The sequence below is a fragment of the Cynocephalus volans genome, chromosome 8 (assembly GCF_027409185.1).
Source record: "Cynocephalus volans isolate mCynVol1 chromosome 8, mCynVol1.pri, whole genome shotgun sequence".
Lineage (NCBI taxonomy): Eukaryota > Metazoa > Chordata > Mammalia > Dermoptera > Cynocephalidae > Cynocephalus > Cynocephalus volans.
In genome coordinates, this window is record NC_084467.1 from 120258674 (window position 1) to 120272317 (window position 13644).

Genomic DNA, 13644 nt, shown 5'->3' on the forward strand with positions numbered 1-13644 from the left:
AATGCAGATCTCAGGCCCTGCTCCAGACTTATTGAAAAAGAAATTTTCTGTGCAGTGTCCAGGGAATCTGTAGTTTTTAACAATCTCCTTCAAGTGATTCTGTTGCAGGTGTCTCTCTGATCACAGTTCAAATAAAACTGCAATGGACTATGGGCACCTCAAGATCTATGTGTTTCTTAATACATTCTTGTGTCTCAAGGACTAGCTCATTAAATGTTTGTCAAATAATTAAAAGAATGAATGAAGGAAGGAACAATTGTCAAGAGAAAATGTGATCTTGGGAAGAATACTCTTTTGGCCAGAACCTTGGGAAATTTAGAGATACATGTTTGAATATCACTTAATATATTCGGTCTAGACTCTCCCTCCTGGAGGCCAAGCATGGCAAAGAGCCTATTAGACGATGGCAGAAAGCACAGCTCTGTCCATAAGAAAAAGAATAAAAATTCCCCGAGCCCTCCAGGATGAGATAACGCCCCCCCCTTTTCTAAAACTAAAGTCAATTGAACTAGAAAGGTTTAGATGCCTTTGAGGCCCAGCATGAGGTCAGTTTCTCTAGCATTTTGTAAACTTGAAGTTTTCTGCTTAACTCATAGTTCTGAGGTCAACATGGGTTTATTTCTTTAATCAGCAAGAGTTTGAGTACTTACTCAGTGCCTTTCACTTAATCAGGCACAGTCCTTTTGCTTCCTGAGTTTATCGTCAGTTGGAAAATCCAGGAAACAGTAAAAGAACAATGCAAGTAAATGGAGGGCTAGCTGCTCAGTGTCTGCAAGTGCAAGAGCGCACGGAAGGGTGTGTGCAGTCAGGGGACTGGTGCCGGATGCTAGGAGCTGAGAAAGAATTGGAAGAATCAGAGAGGCTGGAAGCAAAGAGCAAGTAGAGCTGAGGCTTGGAGTCGGATTGCTGATGGCTGGCTGGCTCAGTTAACAGTGGAGAAATGAGCCTAGGGTGCTGGGAAATTGGTCCTAGGGAGCATGGAGAAATAGTGTTGCATAAATGTGTTTTATGACATTTAAGAGAGTTTGGATGCTGTGGAGTTAACATTTCCTTTATCCAAAAGCAGGTGAAGTGTTGTTTTAAGAAGATTAATGTGACAGTGGCATGTAAAATAAACTGCAGGGTAGAAGGAATATAGTCAGGGAGACTCATTAGAAGGCTGCTTCCAGCAGTCCTGATTGTGATGTGCTAGGGTTTAGACCAGGGTGGTAGAGTGTGCAAGGAAAAGCTAGAGTGGATGTGGAGGGACGCTGACGAGATAGTGTCACTAGAACGCTGGGGCAGAAGCACAGTGAAATGCGCACACTAGCGATGTGGAGCATATGAAACCAAAAAACTCATTTTCCCACAAGAGCCCTTAGTTGGAGACTAGTGCCTTAAGCTTGTACTCAGGATCCCAAGTCAAAACATCTCAAGTAGCTGTTTTGCCCTTTAATATAGGCAGAGCAGATGGCTCTGGAAGTGACTGGGACTATTTGTTTCTCTTTTCTTCTCTCATTTCTCATCGCTCCCCTACCTGGTCCTCTTAGTGAGGACCACTCGGCAGTGACACTTCTGCTTGGGACTTACAAAGGAAATCTTGCTAATGAAACGTAGGTGGTGCTTCCCAAAGGACAATTGTTGGAAACCTGTGGGTTTAAAGTAGATATCAACAGGGGTGGGGTAAGGGCCAGACTTCTGGGGTCAAATAAGTTTGAAAAATATTTTTAGAGAACTAAACAGGTTTCTTTACTGCAGGATATTCTAAAGTCTTTAATATGGTAATAAACATTTTGACTATCCAAGAGAGGGGTAGCTTATAGCAGTCCACAAACTTATTGGACCATGGAGCTCTTTTTTAAAGAAGCATTTTGAGGGGAGAGGACTGCACAGCATGTAGTTGGAAAAATTAGGGACTGGAGAGTTCTTCTTAAAAATAAGTCTCTTGCACCAAAGACTGGTAGTGTAATGGAAAGAAACAAGAGTCTGGGTTTTGGGTCTGGACTCTACCACTAACTGGAGATCTGCGGCAGGTCATTGAAACTCTCTGGGCCTCAGTTTTCACAGGGGTTATTTATACTAATACTAGATGAACTCTTAAGTTCCTTTCAACTCCAGAAGTCTGTGATCATGTGCAGATTCAATAGAGGAAAATTCTCTGATTTTTCTACTCTGTAATAACTCTGATGGTGGAGGCAGTGGTGGGGTAAGGGAGGGCAGAGGGGTTAGTGACAAGAAGATGAATAAGTTGTGGTTTGGACCCCTGAGCTGATTATGTGGTTGGGCACAGTTACAGGGCTGGACTGATGTAGTCTCTAGTTTGTTCTCAGGCTTCTCTGAATCCAACCACTTCATGTGGTGCACGTGCAATGCTTCCCATTGCTAAGGCAATGGCACTTAATCCCAATGGTCACTTAATCCATCTAGTCTCAGTTTGCTACTAGAAAGCTGTGAGGCCTTGGATAAATCAGTTAACCCTCTGTGTTTGGGTTTTCTTCATCTGTGAAATAAGGGGTTTGGATTAGATCAGGGATTCCTGATGTTTTTGTGAGGAGGAAGTATTTTTAAATTGTTTTGAGTCTTACCTGGAAGGTGATAGAGGAAGCAGAGATGCGCTCCTCCCACCCACCCAGTGCAGGTGAGACCCACGATTCTGCCTTCAGTTCTCCCCCTTTTTTCCAGATTATCTCATCTGCCTCGGGCTTCAATTGCCTTTATGTAATTGAAGCTCAAATATGTATCTTTAACACCAAATTCTCCCTTGAATGCCAGACTCAAAGTTCTACCTCTCTGTTAGGGGTGTCTACCTGTTTTCATTCTAAAGAAACCAAATTCCTTATGTTCCATACCAAACTCAAGATCTTCCCTTACAAAGTAATTCCTCTGCTGCTTTTCCCAGGTTTAAAAAAATAATGTCATGCTTCTGGTCACATGTGGGCAGGAAACCCAGGCTTCTTTGACTCCTTCCCTCTTCCCTCCTGTAGGGAGTCACTGGTCAATCCTCAGTCCTCACTACATTATTATTATACCTCCATATTATTTCTTTCCTCTTCCTGTTGTCATTATTCTAGTCAGACTCTAGTTGTTCGCTCTGCCCCGGTCTCTCATCTAAAGCACCCCCCATGCCAGGGTCAGCCTCACAGAGCTTCTCTGAGATGGCCACCGCCTCTCCCCAAGCTTTCCCTGGGTCCCTGGCCTCAGCCCTTGCCAGCCTTCCCAGCCCTGTGTTTTCCCGCCTCAACCGTCTTCCACTTTATCCTTAGTTCCCTGCCTGTTCCTGTCCTCCAGCCAAGTATTTATTGATCTCCTCATCTCATAACTTGTCTAACCAAATTGTTCCCTTTTCTTAAATTTTCTTCTTCACTCTTTCTACCTGATTAAATCCTAGTTCTATTTCAAGAGTTGGCTCAAATGATGCCTCCTTCCCCCTCAACAAGTCCTCACTGAACACTCTGCTGGCTTGACTCCTTCTTTTTTAGCACCTTATTCTTTTCTACCTTATTACCCTGCCAACACCAATGTACCTGTAGTTATAGCCACTATATCTTATAATATCCATTATATTTTCTTTGAGGATAAGGAGCATGTTTTCTTCATCTTTCTGTCACCTGTAGTACATATTACAGACTAGAAACTCAGAAACATTATTGATAAATTAATATGAAATTATCAAGATATTAATCAAAATCAAAAATCTATACATTGAAACAATGTACTAATCAATAATTCATCTACTGATCAAATACTAAATAAATAAAAGAAAAAAATTTACAAATCCCAAACTAATAAAATGTTGGTTTTGGTGTTTCGCCATTCTAATTTTGTGTTTAGTTAAGAAATAATTTTCTGAAGAATTTTGCTTTTGATTTTAGTTGCAATATCAGGTTAGTAAAAGCATCAGCCCAAGGATAATTTGTCTCTCCTGCGAAATCTCACCATGTCCATGAAGCCAGCTGGCCTTGCTATGTCATGGGGCAAAGGGCTAATATCCTTTCTAGTTGGAGCATCATATGATGATGTGATTGAAAACATGGGCTTTGGGGTAGGACAGAGTTGGTTTGAAATTCTGACTCAGCCCTTGTTAGCTGTGCTTCCTTGGCGAATTTAGTAAGCATTCCTCATTTGTAAGTAAAGGTAAATAATATGAGGTTACTTTAAAAAGTTTGTGGAAAAATAGAATTAAAAGGAAATACGAATCTTTCCATGACCTTTCTGAACACCCCTCGTACATCTGTATTATAATTGTCCCAGGTGCTGATTCTACTGGAGTGGTTCAAAAGTAAATCATCCTTACTCGAGGGACTCCCCCAAACCTGGGTGGATCTTCCTTAGGTTCTATGGGCGTACACGTGCCAACTACACTGGGCTATGTAATTTCAGAGGCAGACTGGAAAGGTGAAACAGAAACATAGGTACTGTTGGTGCCCATTTTCCTGGCCTGGTGAGGAGGAAAGCAGACTTGTGCCTCTCATTTTGAATCAGACAGATGACAAATACCTCAGGGAATTCCTTTTTGGTAGGGAAAAAACAACTCTTTGCCAACTTCTCTTGCCCTAGTCTGCTATGTCTCCAGACTTCCTAAAAGGTGAGACCACTGGGGTTCCCTGAAAAGCCAACTCAGTTCAGGACATAAGATCAGTCCCACAGCTCATTTCTGTTCGATAATAAAGGGAGGGACTAACAATAACTGAGACTTCAGGGTCTACTATGTAGTAGGAACATTTTATGAATAATCACAACTCTATGTAATAACTTTATGAGATAGGTATCATCTCCCTTTTACAAGTGAACAGGAGTTCAATAAACTCCCAAGATCATGCAGCGAGTTCATCTCAGAGTGAGGAAGTGAACTCAGACGGTCTGCATAACTTTCAGCATTTGAAGCCTTTGTGGTGATTAGAATAAGTGTGCTGTAGGGGGTGAGGTTTCCTTTAGCTTCTGAGTAAGGGAAGTTGTGAACCAATGGGATTAACCTTTTGCCACCTTAGTACTGCATGGAAATAGCTTTCAGATATACTGTTTGGGGGCACCTGGGTCCTGCTTTCTTCCCTCAGGGTGGTGTGATGCAAATGATAGTGCAGGTGTTTCAAGAGAGGCTGGTGTTTGTAAACATTGCTGTAAACATAGGCTCAGAGATGTTCATGCAAGTGAGGTCAGCCCCAGTTAGTAGAGGGCAGGAGTATAAGTAAAAGTGAGACTGTCTTCTCATTCATCTGGAATGACTTCATCATCTGGAAGGCTTCAGCTGCATGCCTTGTTAGAAAACTAGAAATCCGAGGAAAGCTGTCCTAAGATAAATGCATCTGCTCTTGCTTTGTGTGGACACTTTATTCCCATGAAGTCTCTATCCTTCGCTAAAGAAACTGGCAACTCAAAGTAGCCATTCAACACACTGGAATGCCATGGCACTGTGTGTGATTATATACAGTTATATCCAGTCCCTGGAAACAATAGATCGGTGGAAAGCAATGAGGTAACTACACATGCTGAAAACTATTCCCAACTACTGTAACAGGATTGCCAAGGTGAAATTGATTCTATGCTAATAATCGTTTTTTTAATTAAAAAAAAAAATCTATACACACAGTTTTTACATATGTGTAGGCTATTTCTAGAAAACTTCTCAGGTAGCTGATAACTAGTTACCTCTGAAGAGGGGGATGACAGTCTGAGGGGGAAGTGACACTTACTGTTATTGTATGGAGCAGTGGTCCCCAGTGTTGTCTGAGATCCCTGGAAGTCCTTGAGATCCTTTCAAAGGATCCACAAGATCAAAATTATTTTCATAATAATACTAAAATGTTTTCGCTTTTTTCACTCTCATCCTCCCATGAGTAGATGGTGTTGTTTTCCAGAGATTCAATGACGTATGATATTGCAACAAATTGAATCTGGAAGCAGATATGATAATCCAACTGTGTTCAATGAAGCAAGACACTTAAGAGATTTTAAAAAATGTATAACAATGTCACTCTTCTCACTAAAGTTTTTTAAAAAGTTACTCTTAATGAAAATTACGTGTTAACATATTACTATTGCTTAATGAATTAATACATAATAAATATGAAATTCTAAGTTTTCATTTCTAAATCAGTATGTATCAGTAGGTATAAACGAAATCTCTTTGAGGTCCTCTGGGTTATGTGCAATTCCTTCAGTGCCTGGTGTGCTTGGAAGGCTTCTGCTGTACAGTGGTCGACAGGAATGCCAAAGAGAAAAGCAATGTGAATGAAGCAAAAGTTTTTAATAAAATATTGCTTTTTCTTTTCTCCTCTCCATAAAGGGAGATCTACAAGTGTCCTGGAGTTCAATGCTCTAGAAAGTTCTGAGGCTACGGCTTCAAGTATCTTAAAGAAGCTGACATCACTGAAGCAGAGGCCATCCGTTTTTGAGGATCCTGCTGCACAGAGAATGTTCTGCACCCGTTGATGTAAGTAGGGCCAGTTGCTCATGTTCTGTCACCACGTGAGATTGGAGTGGTGGGAGGAGGGGTGTAGCTGTCCTTGAACTTCTCACTTATCCTGGCTGGTGTCACAGGGAAAGCTGAGCACTCAGGTCCTGTGCCTAGAGCTAATATCAAATGAGGAGACAATGTGTTTGATTACATGGGAAACCTGATGTTGAATGTCAGTTAACCCTTTCCACTTCCGCTGATCCAGTTGTGCTCAGCCCCAGATTAGAGGCCAATACTGGGGTGACCTGGCTCAAGGTGTCTTCCACAGCTCTGAGTGACCTAGGGTATCTGGCCTTATTTTGGACATCTCTGTCCCCATAGGACCCACTGGAATCTCTGAGGTTTCTGGATCAATCTGTGTCTTCTAAAATTACAATTTCACTAATTTTTTTTTTACAAGTTGCTTTCTTCCAGCAATAATTTGAGGTAACTCAGAGTAAAATAATACTTAATAGAACCATTAAAACCAGGATATTAGGACAAGAGTCCTGTAATGAAGTTTTTGGGTGAGTTAGAGGTACAGGAAAACCTAGCCCAGGAATACTTATTGCAGATTAGTACATCATTTAGGTGGGACTCGAAGCAAAAAGAGAAGTCTGATACATTGCAAAACTTTTATTAGGAAGCCAGGAAGCATTTCCACATACCACCGTGGTCTGCTGTAGGTAAATTTCAGTCTGAATGGGACTTCTCAGGCTCACATCCCACCAATGAATCTAGAAGCATAGCAATTTCATGCTTATGAGACCTTCCTAGCCTGGAGCTCATTGAAGGTAGAAACCATCAGTCCTTTATGCCTGTATCTCCAGCATTTAGCACAGTGTCTGACACACGGAAGGTGCTCAGTAAGTACCCACTGACTTGACTTATACTGTATTCCTCGCAACTACTTGCTGGATGAATGAATGATTGAGTACGTAATGTAGACCTGGGAGTTCTCGTGAGTGGTGAATGATTATTGAGATAAAGGCAAGGGGTAAATGAGTGTTTTCTCACATTCTCCAGGAGATTTCTCTCACTGTCAAGATGCTCATTGGATATATGCTCTTTTCTGTTTATTATCTAGGGAACCCCTAATTACTCCTTAGCTTCCTTTTGGTGATAATTCACAGTTTGTTTCTTGGGTCCTCTTTTCCCCACAGATTGCCTTGACACTTACCTTTTCTTTTCTCCTTCCTCTCTTCCTTCCTGCCTTCCTTCTGGTAGATTCTTGGTACTGGAGAACTAAGAGTCTTAACTCGAGCCTTCATGGTGTACATTTCAGAATAAATAATTCATAGCTATGCTTAACCACTAACCAGAAGTTATTGCAGGGTTTCTCTATTACATTAGTTTTCTCAAACATTATTTATCGATGAATCATTCTGCTTTACCTTTCAGAAACTATCATTGTGGTATTTCCTTCCCCTGACACTCAATCTTAAATAACTATTTCCAGAAATTTTTATTTCGGTATCCAAGTCATGTGCTATATATAGCCTTGCTACGTGAAGCCTCATCTGGGTGCCTCCCTCACGTCCACTATCACAGAATTACACCTGGAACGATGTCACGTACTTTGGCTCCTCCAGGAAAGAGTCCTTCTGGTCACCAATTCAGGCTCACTCTTTTTCTGGAATACTTGTGAGGGAGAGTGGGAGTTATTAACAGGTAATCTGGAACATGAGGCTTAATCTGTATATGTGGCCACCTACTTTTCGAAGATCTTGCATCTTTAATGGATAACAAGAGCAGAGGTTAAAAACTGCATTTGGAGATTAAATTCCCTAAATTCTATTCAGTTGTTTGTTTTGGGGCTAGAGGACTCTGGCACAGATTTGATAGCATTGAGTATTTCTAATAAGCCAGTGGGTAGCTCCCAGGGGGAGACAGTCAAGATTGCCATAGAATCGATGGCCCGTGTCCATGAGATCCAGCAGCACAGTCTTCCCCTGCCCCCTTCTCCCTCTTTTTCCCTTCTCCCGCCTTCCCTTCCTCTCCCACATCCCTCCTCTGCTCGCTTTTCCTTTTGATCTTCATTCTCTCACTCTCCCTCCTACTTCTTCCTCCCTCTATCTCTCCCCTGTTCTATTTTCTCTTTTCATCTCCCTCTCTTTCTCTATTTCCTTCTCTCCATTCTTCACACACAGTCTCTTCCTCTCCCTTCTCCTCCAAAATTTTTGGAGGGCACCTCAAAAGAGCAATTCTGCCAACAATACTTTCTCCTTTAAAGAGAAAAGCCTGGATTTCTAATTGTAACTTGATTTTCCTTCATTAGTTAGAAGCTGTCTTTACCCCATAGCAGGTAGCCTAGGCATGGTCTGTTTCTCATGAGGCTCTGATTGGAGGTTCACGTTTCATGTATCCTGGAGGACATGTTTTTTAGGGCATGAAGACAGCATAGCCTGGATTGTTGGAGGTTGGGACTGTGACAGGGACAACCTTAGAGATTTCTGCTTGAGACAGATGGATTATGGCTGAGTTGAATGAAACACTGTGATCACATTGCTGCATAAACCTCAACATCTGAGATTTTGACATTTGGCGATGCCAGGATTATTTTAGAAAAGATAAGATAAGGATCAGTGTCTAACTAATCAGAGTGCCCACAGCTATTGTGAGTGTATCACCACTGGTACACTCTAATAATTACACTATTAGAAACCGAGGACACGAGTCCTTCAAAGGGAAATGGAGGGAAGGTATTCTAAAGGTTGACTTAGACATTTCTGGGAGGACTGGGCTTCAGAAATGTTCTGATGAGTGTAAGCTCACAGCAGACCCCAAAAGTGCTTATTTGCTCATGGGATTCAAAAACTTTGGACAATATTTTTACTTACTAAAATAATAACAATATTTATTGAATATCTGTGATATGTAAGGGACTCTGGAAGAGGTTTAAAGAGGTTCGAACATATATAAGAGATAATCCCAGCCCTAAGTTTCTCATGGGCTAATAGGAGAAAAAAGGATCAAAATAGAGGACTATGCTCAAGGGAGGTAAGCATGAGTCAAGAGAGTGGTGAATGGCTGAAGGAAGTACAGAGCACTTGCAGCTGAGATGGTCAAGGAACAAATGCCTTGAATACGGAGGGTGTGGAGCTTGAGCCAAACCTTGGAGGTAGGAAGGAATGCAATATGTGGAAGGAAAGGAATGGGTCAATCATTATTTTTGGAGCTGACCTAGGTAACAAGGACCCAGTGTGACCTGGTGAACAGGAACTGTGCTGGGCGTACGGGGTGGAGGAGAGGGAGGAGATAGAAGTCTACTTGGAGCAGAGGGTTGGGTTGAGGAGTGGTGGAAGATAAAGCTGGAAAGGACAGCTGCCAGACTAGGGGAGAGCCCTGAGTGCTGGATGGGCTAAGACATCTGGATGCCATCTCAGAAATTCAACATCTGCATGGTTCATGCTCTAGGAGGGAAGGATGACTTTACTTTGGGAGATGTGGATTTTCTTTTCTTTGCTTTTTTATTTTTTGGAACCAAACCTTGTTTTATTATGTTTTGAGAGGGAAGACAATTGAACCTCCATTGGGTGGTGCATTTTGCATGTGTATCAGTGACCTGACAGACAGCCCATGGGGAGATGTGGATTTTCTGATATTCCTTTTGCTGAGTGTGGGTGCAGTTCTGAACCACATTTAAAGTGTCATAACAATAAACCATCAGGGAGAAATATTGGGGGCCTAAAATGTATATGCTTGAGACACTTAGTGCCAGAGTTTTCTAAGGTCTCAATCTCTTGCTTTGGCTTTGATTTTCATAGCTCATAAGAGTAGATTTAAGGGTCAACCACAAACTCTATTGCTCTCAGAGCACATCTTGAACTGTTAGCAAGAATCTTATTTTCACTGTTTCAATTCTCATTGCTTTATCATTTTTCTTATTTACTAGATAATGTGACCCCAAATTGTGGGCTGCTTCCTGTGGCACAGAGCTCTTGGTTCTTCCTTTTATGATGGATGAGGGGGACTTGGGGTCTCCTTTCTAGACACTCATAGCATTTTTTCAGGATTCCTCACTGATGAGAAATCATTATGCTTAATTGACATATGAGATAGAAATCAATTATGCCTATTTGTCACATGAGATATTCATAAAACCTATGTCGATTAATTCTTTGTGTGTAGGAGATTTTTTTCCCCTTCAAAAGATCGTGATCCTATCTTAGTTAAGGTCTGAGTCTCTCTCAGGTATTGTTGCTTTTGCATAATATTTAGCATAGTATTACACATGCATCATTCCATTTGGGGGTAGAGGAATTGGGCAGGTGGTGCTGGGCTGCTGGAGTCCACTTGCTCCCACGTTCTACTGCAGTATTGGGTTTTATAGAGAATGGTCTAAAATAGATCTTTGCTACTGGAAGTATCATCTACTGACAGCATCACTATCACCAGAGAGCTTGTTAAAAATGCAGAATCTCAGGCCTTAGACTAAACCAGAGCTTGTAATTTGATTGGCATTTGAGACTGATTGGTCTCTAGAATGTGTACAGATTACCTAGGGATCATGTTAAATGCAGATTCTGACTTGATTCAAAGTTACTTAGGTAATGATAGAACACCTAGGTCTCAAAGTTTTCTTGAACCAAAGTAGCAATTTCCTTTCTAAGGGTGTCACTGGACACATTCTCTCCTCAGAGTGACATTCTTGCACAGAACAAATGGTTTGTGACAGGAGTTGGTAAACTGTGGCCTATGGGCCAAATCCAGCTCACTGCTTATTTTTGTAAATAAAGTTTTATTAGAATACAGTTATGATCATTTATTTCCATAGGGTCTATGGCTTCTTTCGTGCTATGTCAGCTAAGATAAATAATTGTGACAGAGACCATATGGCCTACAAAACCTAAAATATTTACTATCTGGGCCTATATAGAAAGTATTGCTGAACCCAGCTTATGAGATGGATATTAAATATTTCCTTAAAGGAAAGGAAATAACTATCATCTTTTGCTGCAGTGGCAAAATTTGCAAGCCCATCTTAATCCATCTCTATTCATGAGGAAGTTGAATCATAAATCATAATCCCAAGTGGCCAATGAAGGGTCTTGAGCCCTACATTGATCCAGATAATGGTACCACAGAGTCTGTGACTTTCCAAAGCCCATTTAATACCCCCTTCTTGAAGAAAGGACTGTAATTTCATTGAACTGTCTTTTTCCTCCACAAATTAATTTCATTAATTGTTCAAGGTAAGTTTGACTTTCCCCAAGAATTGGAAAGAGCCAAGAGAACATTCTGAGTAGAAATATGTTTGAGACCAAGGGAAAAAATAGCCTTGTATGGGTTGGGTATAATCTGCATTTTACTCCTGCAAAGGTAGTGTCAGCTCAGCCCACCTCTGGGCTATTCAGACTCAGATGGTGTGGGCTTCGAGTCCTTCTTTTAATTCCCCTGGAGAATCCCACAACCTGTCTCTTATTTGGGGTTTTTGAATTGTGAAATGAGGGCAACACAAGCTCCAAGAATAGCTGCATGTGTACGCCAAGCATACAGAGACAGAAGGCAGAGACTTGGGCCAAGGAGCAGGAAATCCAGAAGGGCTGGCATGGAAGCATCTGCTCCACAAACAGTGAAGCCGGACGTGGTGGGAGGTGAGAGAGGAAGGCCCCACGTAATCACTTGAGGATGTGGGCACACGGCACGGATCTTTACGTCTTGGAGACCCTGGCTCTCCTCCTTCCAGAATCAAATTTCAGAGAAGGTGGGTGTAGGGATTGGGATCATTTTTCTTTATTCATTGTTACCTGGAGCCGGAGAGATTTAGTGTGGGGTTCTATGGGAATCTTTGCTGTAGCTCCAGCAACTTTAGTCTTAGTTCTTTTCCCTCTTTGTCTGCATAGTCCAGGACACTAAAGGGGTTTTTCGAGGAGGTGGTGTAAACATAAGTGGGAGTCTTCTCTTCTCCTCAAGTCTAGAGTCTATTTCACCTCAAATGAGAGATAGTAGGAGTGAATTAGGGCCTGATATGCTGAGAACCACCTGCCCTGATGTCAGGGAGCTCTCCTGAAATTCCCTAAGGGACATCAGCTGCTTAGCTCAGCTGGTCAGAATGTGTGAGTTTTAAAGCCAAAGTTACTGTTTGGGGTGACATTTCAGCCATTCTCTTCATTGGAAGAAGTATAATGCATTCCTCTATTCATTCCTTCATTCATTCATTCAATGAATATCCACTGAAAATCTACCATGTAACAGGATGGTGGGAAAAACATGAACTGGAATCAGAATTCAAATTCCAGTTTCCCCATCTATGAGCTAACTCCTCATTCAAGTTCAGTTGAGTTGATTTGATTTTCCCCTCCCCATCCCACCTTCACTGTATCTGTGGGTTGGGTTATATGTTCCATTCTCTCTGTTTTTGCAGGCACCTCTGCATAGTCTGTCCTCATATCATATTATGTAAAAATTATCCATTTAGGTGTCTGTCTCTCTCTCCAGATTGTAAAGTCATTGATGGAAGAAAGCTCTGTTCATATTTTTTTTTTTACCCTTAGTGCCTGACACATATTAAAAATTAAACATATGTCTGTCGCACTGAAAGGAATTGTTTGTATGACTTCACTTCCCTAAACGTGAAGGTGTAAAAACATAACTTGTGAGTTTGTGGTGAGGATTAAATCCCATAATGTTCAGAAGAATGTTCTGTAAATATGAGGTGTTCACAGATATTATGGCTGTTCTAATATCTGGATTGATTGGGATTTGGTAGAAGACAAGTACAAGAGAATGGAGAAAATATGTAGAGATGTCCTAGTCCATTTTTCTTAAACTGAATGAATGAATGGGGGAGGATCTGGACAGTTAGGTTTGTGAGGCAGAGTTTGGGAGGATGAGTTGACACTGGACAAAGGCCCCCCTCCAGCAAGCTCTATGTCTCTCCCACTAGATTATATGTTTACCACAGTGGGAGCATGTCTTATTAACGTCTGTATATCTTTATTCACTAAGCACAAGAAAGTGAATAAGTAATAACCAGATTTTGATGGGCACTGCAAGGCCCTGTCCCTCAAATCTCTCCCTATCCCTGCCTTGCACATGTCTTGTCTTGAGAACCTGGATAGTGTAATGATTAGGTTGAAAACATGGATTTGGGGAGAAGAGAGTGAGTAGAGTTTGAAACATGCTGAGTGTGAGATCTGGCCATCAGATATGCAGCACTGGGATACTAGAAAGAGATGGGAGCAGAGCCTTTTTAATTAACTTTTCACATCTGTTTTAGTTCCCAAACT

At 41.5% G+C, this 13644-nt stretch overlaps 1 protein-coding gene across 1 annotated transcript in view; it reads left to right on the forward strand.

The window, feature by feature from the left end:
* The first annotated feature begins 6336 nt into the window (after positions 1-6336).
* Positions 6337-13644, forward strand: part of DDR2 (discoidin domain receptor tyrosine kinase 2) — a 136575-nt gene continuing 129267 nt past the window's right edge. Inside the window, exon 1 of the mRNA XM_063105236.1 lies at positions 6337-6409. The gene's annotated coding sequence lies outside the window, so the exon portion shown is untranslated. The remainder of the gene's footprint in view (positions 6410-13644) is intronic.